The sequence below is a fragment of the Cupressus sempervirens genome, chromosome 8, assembly GCF_028749045.1.
Source record: "Cupressus sempervirens isolate cs-2001-9-10 chromosome 8, ASM2874904v1, whole genome shotgun sequence".
Lineage (NCBI taxonomy): Eukaryota > Viridiplantae > Streptophyta > Pinopsida > Cupressales > Cupressaceae > Cupressus > Cupressus sempervirens.
This window is the reverse complement of record NC_143125.1, coordinates 646172737-646187477: the sequence shown is the minus strand read 5'-3', so window position 1 is coordinate 646187477 and position 14741 is coordinate 646172737. Positions and strand designations below refer to the sequence as shown.

The following is a 14741-nucleotide window of genomic DNA, read 5'->3' as shown; positions in this document are numbered from 1 at the left end:
GTAGAGTAGTATTGGGACTAATGACTTATCAAGAAGTTGTGGTGCTTCACATGTATGAGGATTATCTTTATGGAATGTGTACTAATTCTTTTATTCACTATCAAAAGAAATAGATTCTTATGAAGCACTACTCATGAGAGATGGCTCAATATGTTTGATAAAAAAATACACAATTGATCTCTAAGGGTAACATAACACTTTGAACTTCTCTAGAAATTGTCTCCTAATCATTAGTAGTGAACATGATATTTTATAGTGAATGGTTCATAAAGAATTCCATGTGTTTTCAAGTTTTCACAAATCGTATTGCATGCAATAAGAGCTTAACCTTGAAGAAACTCCATAGTTAAGAACATTTGAATTGGAGTAGTATTAGTGATGAAGGGTGCTCCCCTTAAAACCATAAACTCATAATAGAAAAGAAACAAAAGCAAATGTGAGAACAAAATATGGACTTCTTATTTGTGCCAAAAGTGCATAATTATAGAATTCAAAAGCACAAAATGTGAACCCACATGGGCATCTTCATTACAGTAATTTGAAAGAGTAAGCTACAAATTACCACAAAGAGTTATCCTAGACAATGTTTGGGTCATTCTTAAATAGCCAATTTTATACCACCTGAGAAGGTTCTAGATACTGAAACTTAATACCTAGGGCCGACAGACCCTAACAATAGATATAGAGTTAGCCAAATACATCTTTGACAATTATTTTAGATATTTTGGGTAGCCTAACTTTGAAAGGCCATAACTCATGAACTATTGCTCCAATAGGCTATTATAGCCACTTTTCAGAAATGCCATCTCTTGATCTATAGGCTTGAAATGGTGCATGCACCCTTCCATAAAGTTTTAGGACCTCATCTAGGTGTTCTAAGGCCACCAACAATGGGCCTAGAAATTTTTTAACAAATATTTCTATTGAAAATATGCAATAACTTCTCCAATACTTAAGATGTAGCAATGAGTTTTTTATGGTAGGCTTATAACTCTAAAATGAACCTTCATGTAGAAAATGAGAACATTCCAAGCTTGTATGAAAAACTTACTAAAGATAGTAATTTCTTATAAGTAGTTACCACTCTATCTACTAGTCCTTATTAAAATAGAAAAGACTAAACAAAAAATAGTTTTGGGTGATTCAAGATTGTTGTTACACATAGAATGCTCCTGCATTAGACACCTGGTGTAATTTTAGAAGTGACCCCATCACGTCTTAGGTTTCTACAGAAAAACCAAGATGGTTAACCTCCTCCCATGCTAGGCATGATGAATCCTCTACTAGCCTCCCTTTCCATTTGACCAGGTACATCTCAGCAAGTTTCCCAAACTATGATTCACAACTTCTATCTCTCCATCTATCCGTGGATGATGTGATGAACTAAACTTCAAGTCTGGCTTCAATTTCTTCCACAATGTATGTCAGATTTGGTTATCTCAGTCTAAAACTATACTCTTCGGAAGACCATGTAGTCTCACCACTTCTATTAAAAACAACTTTTTCACATGAACAACATCAGTAGTCTTCTTGCAAGGATTAAAATGTGCCATCTTTCAAAACCTATCAACCACCACAAAAATAGAATCATGTCCATGTTGTGTCCTCCATAATCCAAGAATAAAATCCATGCTGACATCCTCCCATGGCTTCTCTAGTATAGGTAATGTTTGATACAACCCTATTTTCTGCTTCACTCCTTTCACCATCTGACATACTGTGCAACTTTGTATAAACTTCTTCACATCTTGCTGCAACTATGGCTAGTAATATTTCTCAGCAACTAAAGCAATGGCTTTATCTCTACCAAAATGTCCAGCCAATCCTCCACTATGCTTTTCCTTGATGAGATTCTGTCTCATTGAACTTCTAGGAATGCAAAACTAGCTTCCTTTGAACAACATACCATCTTGGATCATGAAATCCAACCACTTTGTCCTATCAAGTGTAACAGGTTCTATACAAGCCTTCCATGCTTCACCAAAATCAAGATCATCTCGATACAAAGTACTAACTTCCTTAAACCTAACCACCTCTATCTGCATTTCTGTCAGCAAAAGTTGTCTTCTATGAAGAGCATCTATAACTTTGTTAGACTTCCCACTCTTGTACTTCAAAAAAAATGTATAACTCTATAAAAAATCAACCCACTTCAAATGCCTTTGGTTGAATTTTCCTTAACTATTTAAATATTGTAAAGCTTGATGACCAGTATACAAAACGAACTCCTTGGGAAGAAGACAGTGTCTCAAATTCTTGAATGCTTGAACTATAGCATAAAATTCCTACTCATAAATAGAATATTTTCTTTTGGCACCTTTCAACTTCTTACTAAAGTAAGCAAAAAATCTACCTTTCTTGGCTCATAATAGCTCCTATTGCAATACTACTAGCATCACATTCTACTTGAAACACCTTGTTAAAATTAGGAATTGCTAAAATAGGCTACTCAGTAACTTTTTGTTTCAATAGATTAAAACTCTTATCTATCCCTACAGTCCACTTAAATTCTTTCCTATCCCCTTGCATTGTTTTAGTCAAGGGTCCACAAATACTTCTAAAACCTCTTATGAACTTTCTATAAAAGCTAGCTAGTCCATGAAAATATCTTACCTGTATCACACTTCTTAGATTAGGCCATTCAAGGATAACCTTCACTTTCTCTAGGTCCATTTTCAGACCTTTTGTTGAGACTATAAATCCCAGGTACACCAACTCCTTTACAAAATTGCACTTCTTCAGGTTTATCAACAACTTTTCTTCCCTCAACTTATCAAACACCTTGCGAATGTGAATCAAATGCTGCTCCAATGTCTTACTAGAGATCAAAATATCATCTAGGCAAACAATAACAAACTTACCCAAAAACTCCTTCAGTACCTCATTCATGAGCTACATGAAAGTGCTTAGTGCATTGGTTAGCCCAAAAGGCATGACTAACCACTCATGCAGTCCTTCTTTTGTCTTGAAAGCAATCTTCCACTTATCACCTTCTTTGAAGTGAATTTGATGGTAGCCACTCTTCAGATCTATCTTTGTGAATACTCAACTCCACTCAATCAATCCATAATATCATCCATCCTTGGCAATGAAAATCTATACTTGATTGTGATCTTGTTGATAGCACGAGAATCTATGCACATCCCCCATTCTCCATTCTTCTTTGGTGCTAATACAACTGGTATAGCACATGGACTTAGAATCTCTCAAATCAACGCCTTCTACAACAATTCATGAACTTGTCTATTCAACTCTTCACTTTCTACTAGTGTCATTTTGTGTGCTACCTTGTTTGGAAAACTGGCTCCTAGAACCAAATCCATCTAGTGACTGATCCTCCTCATTGGGGGCAATCCATTAGGTACATTATCTAATACAATATAAAAAAAATCTCCTAACATATCTACAACTTTTGCAAGTACCTCCTCTACATTTTTAAAACTATTTTTTGGAATTATAGAAAAAACACATATGCTCATGCTTCATACTTTTGAGAAACTCTTTTCCATCAACAAAACATATCCTGACAACACTATATACCTTTCCTTCTTTCTCCTTCAATGGCTTCAACTTATGTTTCACTCCATCCTTGGCTAGAGTATAGGTATTTTCTCACCCATTGTGTACAACATGCCTGTCAAACTACCATGACCTACCCATCAACATATGACATATGTCCATAGGGATGATATCACAAATTACCTCATCCTAGTAGCTTCCAATCTTGAACTTCACTGAGTAGTGCTCATCGACCATGACATTGTGGTCATCTTGAACCCAAGCAATATGGTATGGATGTGGGTATTTTTGTCTCTTCAACTTCAACTTGGTGACCATCATTTCTAACACCAGATTATCAGTACTTCCACCATTAATGATCACATCACAAAAATTATCTGCACATTTTCACCTTGTGTAAAACAAGCTCCTTTTTTGATCAGGTTCATTCTCACCGCTTAGTAGGACTCTTATATTAACTAGGACTTCTCATCTTTTAGCATCTTCAAAATGTGAGGATTTGGCATCTTCATCAACATGTGCAACTCTAGCTTGGCCTTCTATTCTTTGATTTTTCCTTCCTTAGCACTAGGAACATTCAAATTCTCTATTCCCTTCTTCTTCACAGAATATTTCCCATGGAAGTCTCCTTATCCAAATCCTTATCCTCTACCTCTTCCTCTCTGATATCTATTGTTCTGATCATGGCAATAATTGGAATTGTTTCACCTTTGGATCTGATTGCTACTTCTATCCTCATCCTTGTTCTTCTGATCATCATTATGGCTTCTATAAGATCATTTTCTAGATCTTCCACTGTGACCTTTTCCACTATTCTTGTTGTCAAACTTCTTGTTTAGTTTTTCTTCAACTCTTAGGGAAAACTAGTATGCCTCCTCAGTACTATTCATTCAAACTAGACTTAGCTCATTCTAAATGCTTGGCCTTAACCCATAAAGATAATAAGCCAACTTCTCCTTATCAGCTTCTTCATGGCAAGTTCTAATGAGAACTCGGTAGAACTCTTTGGTGTACTCTTGAATAGATTTTTTTTCTTGCTTCAACCCTTGCATTTTCTTCAGCAGATCAAGCTCATAATTGATGGGAATGAATTATCGCTTCGGTTTAGCTATTATCCATTCCCATCTAGTGATTTTGTCCTTTCCCTTTCTATTTCACCCCAACTAAACCTCTTGCCACCATATCTTTGCATGTCCCCTCAATTCTGCCTTCACAAACTTGACCTTATTAGGATCGTCAATATCTTCATACTCAAAATACTCCTCCAATTCATTGATCCAATTGATTAGCTCCTTTGGGTTAAGATTTTTTGAAAATATGGGAACCTCAAGCTTAGGTATTTTTCCAATCTTGGAGATGGCCCTAAAAATCCTCTCTTCCTCTAGGTTTAGAATTGCCTCTACTTCAACATTTTCTTCTACTTTGTCCTCATCCTCAATTTGATGTCTTATGGAAAGATTTATTCCTTTGAGAATTTGTTGTTCCAATGCTTGCATTTTTCTTTGGAGGGCTAGGAAACCCTTAGGTGTAACACCTACAACTCTTCCACCACACTCTCTTTGTGGAGGCATTTTCGTGCTTTCGTTGAAACCCTAGCGTAAATTGCCTCACAATCGATGACCTATCTACATGCTCAGCCCAAACCATGGTCCTAGTGAGAACTGCCTCACAATTGGCGCATATGTCCACACACTCAAGAACTATATCTCTAATAACTCTTGATGAAGGGTGCTCCCCTTAAAACTATAAACTCATAACAATAACAAAAAACAAAAGAAAATGTGATAACAAAATATGGACTTGTTATTTGCACTACAAATGCAGAATTATAGAATTTACAAGTACAAAATGCTAACCCACATGGGCACCTTCATTACAGTAATCTACAAGAGTAAGCTGCAAATTACCACCCAAAGTTGTCTTAGACAATTTTCAAGCGTTTCTTAAATAGGAAATTTTATGCTACTCAGGAAGGTTCTAAACAATTAAACTTAATACCTAGGGCCGATGGACCCTAACAATATGTATTGAGTTGGCCAAATACATCTTTGACAATTAACTTAGATATTTCAAGTAGCCCAACTTTGAAAGGCCATAACTCATGAACCATTGCTTTGATTGGCTATTATAACCACTTTTTGGAAACACAAGCTCTTGATCTATAGGCTCAAAATGGCACAAGCACGGTTGTGTCAAATTTTCAGACCTCATCTAGGCACTCTAATGCATCCAACGATGAGTCTGAAGATATTTTTACAAATATTTCCACTTAAAATCTACAATAACTTCTCTAATACTCAAGCTAGAGCAATGAGATTTTTATGGTAGGTTTATAACTCTAAAATAACCTTCATGTAGAAAATGAGAACATTCTGAGCTTGTATGAAAAACTTACTAAAAATAGAAAGTTCTCATAAATAGTAACCATCTTGGCTACTAGTCATTATTAAAATAGAAAAGGCTGAAAATAACTTTTTTTTTGGTGATGCAGGATTACTCTTACACCTAGGATGCTCCTACATCAATTAGGATAAGTGATCTCCTAGGATGTCTTGGTGCTTCACCTCTATGATCACCTAGATGCATTGAGTTCTAATTGACCCATATATTTTCATGAGATAAGGGTTCTTGTAAATTTCTACACATGAAACATGGATTGACGAGTTTGAAACTAAAATTAAAAATTTGGATCCTAATGGTAACATTAGAATTTGAATTCTTCTAAACAATAATTCCTTCTTATCAATTGATGAAGTTAAGGTGATTTATAATGAATGGTTAATAGGTTACAATACTTTCTTAAGGTATTTTCCATGGGGTTGCTAGAAACCTGGGCTAAACATTGGATACAACTATGTGGTCAAGTGTGCTTGAGCTGGAGTAGTACTATGATGGGTGACCTCCCAAGAATTTTGAGTGTTTTTCCTCTGTGAGAATCGACTATATGAAATGAGTGTTAATAATTTTAGTCATTATCATTAGAGTTAAGTTCCTATGGAACTAGTTGAGGAACATAGGTCAATGAGTTCAATTCAAAAAACATAAAGTTAAATATTGATAACAAACTAAAACTCTAACTTCTAATACACTTTGCAATTGACATCTGCTATGGTTGATTCTATCTTGGATGGACCTTTCCATCCACATTTGGAATAGTTCTATCCAGATCTTTACTTGGTGATTTCATCTTTTAGGGATCCTACTTTCTCTAGGGTTGCCTTCAACCCTGATAAGAAGTTAAATTCTAAGGAAGGTTTGAGTTTACCATGTGATTTGGTGTTTCTTCAAAGTTCTTGTCCCAAGTAAAGCATGGAGAAAATTGTGCATGTTGAGATCTAAAAATAAAACTAGAAAGGTGCATTGGTAGGGCAATAGGATTTTGGTGTTAAAAATAGTAAGGTGAAAAAAATAAATTAAACTTAATTTGTATAGAAATTATCACCTACAATTTTTTTAAGTGCAGATATCATTTTGTTCACATTGAAAAGCTTGTTCGGTATATTTACTTCTTCTAATCTATTCTCACTGTCTATATTTTCTTATACTAGATTTTCAGTTGATAAGAGGATAAAATCACCAATTTACCTTGTGAGTAGTAAATGTATAATCTTTAAACGTTGTTTGTAAAACTATTATTTCTTTATAGGTCTCTAAATATGGTTTTTAAATTGAAGACTTATATATTTAATTATAAATAAGAACTCCACAATAGTTATTTCCAAGCATAAAGGTAGAAGAGAAACTAATATTGTAGGTAGAGATGCCCAAACAAATGATGGTGGAGGAAAAGTCATGTAGAGGGTTGCTTTATATCTTTTCTATTCATTTCATTCAATTACATTAATCTCAACAATGGAACTTTCTCTTCTCTCTATTTGAAATTCTCCCTTATCTACATATCTCTACAAATTATGTTTATGAAACTTATTTGCATTGTAGGAAGAACAAATTCATTTTCTCTTTCTGCACTAATATTGGAGATTTTCAAATATTTGTTAAAGGATCCTTTCTCGAGCTACACTAGCATAAATTTAGGTTTTGAAAAAACAAGTGTATGGTGTTTTACTCTACATTTTAGGGTTTCTCCTATCATGCTTAAGGGTATCATTTGCATAGTGGGAATATATGGTCAAATCCCAAAAATATTTGAAGCCCATGAGATTTAAACCCAGAAAATCATGTTTTTTCCAGTTTGCATTCTCTTTTGTCAAATTGTTTCTCAAAAGCACTCTTTTTCCCATGGTCACTAGATTATTTTTTGCAATGGCTTACTTTTATGATTTTGAAACTTGAGTACCAAATTGGATATTTGAAACTTATTGTAGTTATTTACTATGTATCCCATTAAATGTCATCCGTTTCATGCTCTAGCTTATCTCTCCTACTAACTTAAACTAGACATCATAAATACAAAATAAAAGATTACAAATAATCCAACCCATTAAAGCCTTTAAAATGATTCAATAAACTTTTAAAACTTTTAATTTGTCTATTGAAAAGGGTATGGTGGTGTAGACCATGTAATCCAAGCTCAATTACACGTGCATGTAAGTGAACAAAGGTGATTCTAAGGTTGATATATTTTTATTGAACAACTAAACCTTATTGTAGGTTTTTTTCAAATGCAACAAAATCATAGATATATGAATTTTGAGTCAATTTAGATAAAGTATTTGTAGATAGAGTAGGTCATTTGTTACTAAAAAAAAAAACTTGAATTATTTGTATCTCTTGCTTAATGCATACAAGCCTTTCAATTTCCCTAGATTATATATAGAGAAATTGACTTTTTATTTTCTTTTAAAACTAAAAACTTGAAAGAAATATTAAAATTTAAAAATATGAATAGAAATAATTAAAGGGAGGAATTTTAAGAAGATTGTTACCATAAGGCCCATAAGTGATTCCAAAGATAAACAAAAGAAGACAAGAAATTTTTGAATAGGGACACTTTTCCATATTCAACCATTTTAGTCATTGGGAGATTATATCTTTTTTTTACCTATTGTTACACTCCATGGAATCTTGTGGATAAAATTCACATAAAAAAAGAGAGGAGGGCAAGAGCTATACCATATACCAATAAGGCCTAATGTTTTTCCTCTTTAAATTCCATAAGGATGTTAACCCTTAGTAAGAAATCTTGGCCCCATCCCCTCAAAAAATTTTTGCTACTCCTCAAACTTCTTCCCCTTCTAGTCAATCCCTAGATGATAAATGTCCATAGATACCATTGGTAAGAAGATAAAGATGGAAAAATGAAGCTCCTTGATGTTGATAGTGTTGGAGGTACTGGTAAGAAGAAAATCCCAAGGACTATAAAGAGACTAAGAGAGAAGAATCTCTCTACCCCTCCGAGCCAAGATAGATTGGTTAGCTTAAACTCTACTAAAAAATACCAAGAATAAATGTTTTCCTAGACCTAAAAGAAAACCAACCACGTATAATTATGGGAAATAGGATGATGAGGAGACAACTAGTATAGACAAAGATTAGGATACCCCTACTACTCGTTGGGATAGTCCTATTCTATCTCGCATGTTAGATACTTTTAAAAATAAAGCCAATACCCCTAACTCTAAGGTGGGGGGATGAAACCAGAGATCAAGGGATGCTCAAAGAAACTTGAACATGGAGACTCAAAATCTAGGCATTGGACAAAATGTGGAGGCTCAATTGAAAGAACTCATTGGAGGAAAAAAATAGAAGGGGGATAATCTTGTGCCTCAACAAATAGTTGATAAACATCCAATAGTGAAGGATGATCTTTCTAGGTTAGATGGAACTATCATTACCTTAATAAAGAAGAATGAGCATATGGAGGACAAGTTTGATAGGGTGGCACATTTCTTGGGTTGTGTCATGCATTTTGCAGTCACTAACCTCTGTCTTCTTCAGGCTATTAAGGAGGAGCTTGATGATTCTTAGGACATGGAGATTACTAGTACTCATTCCTTCTATTGATTCCCAACAAATGACTAGTTGTAGCTCTTGCTGGAGAACCTGAATAAGAAAAAGGAGAGTTAGCTCCTGGTTCCTTGTCTTTTTTGTTTTATGTTTTTATGTTTACAATTTATTGTTTGGCCCATGGGCTTTTTTTGGCAAAAAGTACTGGGCTTTAGTTATGCCTAGAAACTTAAATTGGGTCAAGTTTATATGTAATTATGATAATCTATTAACTACAAATTATAGTAGTTTTAAATTTAGAAATACACTAGTTGGAGAGTATTTGATATTAGGGAAAGGAGACAATTAATGTGATGATAGTGATTTTTGACTAAGTTTCAATTGAATTTCTTGTCTTTGGGCTAACCCCCATTTTTACATCTTTTTAATATTAAAAAATGATTGAAAATATGGATAGAGATGACATTTAACTTTAGTTAATATGGTTGGATTTTTCAGTTGGGAGGCAGGCTAAACACACTCTCCTGATCACTATCTCCCAATCGCTATCCATCTCACTCCTATCCTTACTCTTCATCTGCCCACTATAAAAAAACCTCACCTATGAAGTCGTTAGGGATGAAATATACACATTGACAACATTGTACATTGTTTCTCCTCTGCTAAAGTACAATCATAGGTCTCATAAACTATCATATTGTTACCCATTAATGAGCTCCATTGAAGTGTATATGATTGATCGACTTAACCAAAAACAAATTAATAATAAATATAGAAAGAAACCTCAAAATTTGAAGGCTCGGAAGGAACCAAAACATATATTCCTACAATCTTCAACAAAATATTCTTGTAAAAGCAAATGATAGTGGGTTCTGCATTGCAAGGGGCCCCAATGGGCAATATTTATATATAAGTTAGTAAATGTGAGTTGTCTAGCTAACCACAAATTGAATCTCTAAAAGACATTTAGTCTATACCATTCTCGCTAATAACTTGGGTTGCTCCAGTTTGTGGACATGGCTTAAGCTTGAATATATGGCATAATTACTTTTGTTTTCAACTATCACAAGATTTCATGCTCCTATTCCAAATCCAAGTTTGCACAACCAAACGTAGGATAGACATATTCCCTATCGAATTCCAGGTGAACCAAATGGATCAAGAATAGTGAATCTGGAATAACAAATGCAAGAATAAAGAATCTGGAATAACAGATGCCTATTCCCAATTCCTATGCCCGCTGCCAAATGGACCCTAAATTACCAAAAGAATAAATTCCAATTCTCAAATTATATTTTAACAATCAAATAAACCCTAAATTACCAAAAGAATAAATTCCAAGGTAAGATGATAGGAATTGGCTTTTTCAAAACTTGGATTTGAAAATCTGTGCATTTGTTTCAAAATTTGGAAAATGAAACTAGCATACGCAACTTCCAATTTTGCCTCAAAACCAGGTTTTCCAAATTCCTACTAGCAAGCAAGAATTGAAAATCAAAACCTGGTTTTGTTTTTTAAGGAGTGTAAAAATAATAGTTTGGACTACTTTTTGAAATTTACCTTCAACTCCAAGCTTACACAATTGACACGCATCTTCTGAGTGAAACAAACAGTTTAAGTAAAAAATTGAAATGAAGATATGCAAAACCTTGGTTTGGCTAAACCAAGATTTGTAGAAATCCAGGTTTTTTAAATTCCACAAACCAAACGGACCCTAAATTACCAAAAAAATAAATGATGACACTTCACACAGGCCCACATCAAATCCACAAGCACCATTAGCGTAAATACAAGAGAATAGTTACTTGTATACTACTCACATTTAAAACTATATATACATGTATTTGTTTGTCCGCGCCCATGGGCTTGGTTGGACAGAATTCGATGATATAGTCGGTACCAGAAGGGCAAACGAATGTGGAGTCATCGTCCATGGCATGGCTGTAAGCCTGAGGGCAATGCTTCTTGAATATCATCGAGTAGTTTGTGGGAGGGCAGTCGTTGGCATAGGTGCCAGTGCAGCAATACTGGTCAGTTTTAAAGACATTGCAGGCAGTGTTGCATCCGCCGTTGACCTTCAACTCAGAAGGGCACACGGCATTTATGTCGGCTTTACAGGTAGGAGCGGTGAACTTCGTATTGGTGGGATTGATGGCGAGGGGAATATTGAAGCCGTCCACCAGAGTCACTCAATCCGTACTCGGCCAGCGTTGTGGCAGCTCCTCCAGAGACTTCGTAGTTCAGTTTGGCGCCGCAATCACCGGTTTGGCAGTTTCCATTCCCGTTCGCATCGAAAGAGCAGCCCGTTCGACCCCAGAATCTTGCCGACTGTGTCCCCGCCGGCAAATCTACCGTCCATGTCTGACCCTGGTCCAGCTGCTGCCCTCCACCGGTTAATCCCGCAGCCCACTGTGTACCCGCACTGGTTTCGAATCTCGAACTTAACCGCTGCCGCCTCTGCGACAAAACATACACACATATACCGAATATTATCGTAAGCCTTAGAGAGATGTATGTACTGTTCAACAACACACACGACGTATGTTGTTAGCAATACAGCTTACCTTGCACATATAAAGAGATAGCCAGTCTTGCCACAAGAAGAAGCGCAAGATCTGATACTCTTCCCATTATAGAGTCTCGATTGAATGGAAATGGATAGATTGGGTATACGGGGATTTATTTGATATAGAGAAGATCGAAGGGAATCAGGGAGAAGCCGTGCATCTTACAAAAGCTTTGGGTCTCTATAAGGGTTATCAGTATTCAAATTCGCACCTTATTTAATCTTTCATGACATGACTTGTCTATATGACTTAATGGCTTTACTAGCCCATTTTCGGCGAGAAGTTTCATGTAGTTTTCTTCTCTCCATAGGGAGGAGAGTTCCACGTGTTACGGTCAAAGGCAAGAGCAGACTTCAAAGCCGCGTATTGACTTCTTTAAATTTCAAGGTAAGACTTCTATCAATCTCCTGCTTTGACCATTTGTGCATTGCTGAAAAACTACATAGCATTTTTTTTTTTTTTTTTTGATGTAGGGTTGAGATCTGTGAGGCAGCGCAGCGAGGCACGAAGCCTGTGAGCTACCAACCAGTGAAGGCCACCACTAGACATTTTAGTAACCCGATACAGGCCCAGTTGTGCCTGAACTTCTTCGGCTTAGAGCCAAGGACTGAAGGGCATCCATGCCATCAAAATCGACATTTTAGTAACCCGATACAGGCCTAGTTGTGCCTGAACCTCTTTGGCTTAGAGCCAAGCACTGAAAGGCATCCATGCCATCAAAATCACTCGGGGCACGATCCTGGCCTCATCCCTTATGATGTCAGAACCTTGCACTCAGCAAGACTTGATCCCTGATGGGCTCTTTGTGAGCCATTCAACTTCACCAGTAGACCAAGGGCCCATTGACTACACAACATATTCAAATAATAGGTGTACGAATACGTTGAATTTGGGAAAGGGTGCGAGCATTTGTAAGAAAGCATTCTAACATAGGATATGATGGATCTAGACATTGCCGCTAGGTTGTCCTTTAACAACAGGTAATTTGGTAACGGATTAGACTTTAGAGTTCCTTTGGTTGCTGACATAGGAATTGAAAATTAGAATAGAAAAATAGAATGGGAATGGGAATAGAAAAGGGCAATTCCAATCATATTTGGTTGACTTGGAATTCAATTGGGAATATGTTAATCCATTGTTTAGTTGTACAAAAATGGAATAGGAATAAGGTTAAGTTTTGTATTAAAAAAAATAAAATCCTTAGATTATTTTGTTTTAATTTATTGCTTTTTGATTTATTTTTTCAATAATGGTAAAATAGTTAGTTTATTTTCATTTTCATTTTATTAATTGAAGTTAATGAGAAAACTAATTTATTTTATTTCTTCAAACAAATAGATATAATTAAAAAATATTATTAAAAAATGTTTTTAAAAATGTTTTAAAAATGCTTTAAACAAAAAGAATAATAATAATAATTTTTTTTTGTTAAAACTTAAAAATAAAATCAGATTGGGAATAGGAATGATCTATTCCAATAACTACTTTTTGAAATGGACATATGCTCATTTGAGGGGCAAAATTGGAATATGTATGCCTATTCCCTATTCTAATTTGGGGTACCAAACACATAATATATTTCCTATTCCTATTCCAACAAACAAATGGGCCTTTAATGCAATTTAGAATTCTTTAGTAGGGTTTAGTTTTAAACTCATATAATGGGTGCATATATTAGACTTTTAAGAATTTTTTATTCTTAAATTTAATTTTGCAGCTTTCAAAATGTCCATGTAAAATCATAATTTTAAAATTATGTGTATAAGAACAAATGTGTGTGTGTGTGTGTGGGCGTGCGCGCGCGTGTGTGTAATCTTGTAAGTATTACTTTTTTCTTAAAGATGGGTTGTTGAGTTCTTATGTGAGATGGGTTCTTGTGAACCACTACTCATGAAACATAGGTCAATGAGTTTGCCTCAAAATCTATATAGTTGAATGGTGATAGAGATATGACAATTTGACATGTAGAAAATATCATGTACCTATGATCTAATGATCTTAAAAGGTTTATAATGAATGCTTCATAAAGTGTAACATTTTTTGATTTTTTGCAAATGGGAGTGCAAGCAACATGGCTTGTCCTTAGAGGAAACTCTCTGGTCAAGCATGCTTGACCCAGTGTAATATTGAGATGGGAAGCCTCTTCAAAAGTCTTCATCTTTCACCTTTACATAACCATTGGCTAGGTATAATAAGTGCTTGTTCCATTTCTTTTTATGAGAAATGGGTTCTTGTGAACCACTACTCTTGAAACATGAGTCGACAAGTTTGACAAATAAACTACATAGTTGAATCCTTATAACAATATCAAAATTTAACTTATTTTCAAAAATATTTTCTACTTATCAATTGACGAGTTTACGAACATTTATAATGGATGGTTAATAAGATAGAATCCTTGTCAAAGGTTTTATAAATAGGGTTGCCAAAAAAGTGGGCTTAACCTTGAAGAAAACTTTTTGATTAAGTGTGCTTGATCTGGAGTAGTTCTAGGATGCATCTTCTTTCTAGAAGTCTAAGTGATTTAGTTTTGTGAGCAACATTCATTCCCATGATAGATGGGTACTACTCACAGCACATGGTCAATAAGTTTGACTCAAAAACTTTATAGTAGAATCTTGGAGTAATATCACAATGTAACTTGTTATGTTATATATCTCCTACTTATTAATTAATGAGCTTAATAGGATCTATAATCAATGGTTCATAAGATAAAATACTTGTTCAACGTTTCACAAATATGGTTTC

At 35.0% G+C, this 14741-nt stretch overlaps 1 pseudogene; it reads right to left on the bottom strand.

The window, feature by feature from the left end:
- Positions 1 to 11076: 11076 nt before the first annotated feature.
- Positions 11077 to 12164, bottom strand: LOC149544089 (pathogenesis-related thaumatin-like protein 3.8; annotated as a pseudogene).
- Between the last annotated feature and the right edge of the window lie 2577 nt (positions 12165 to 14741).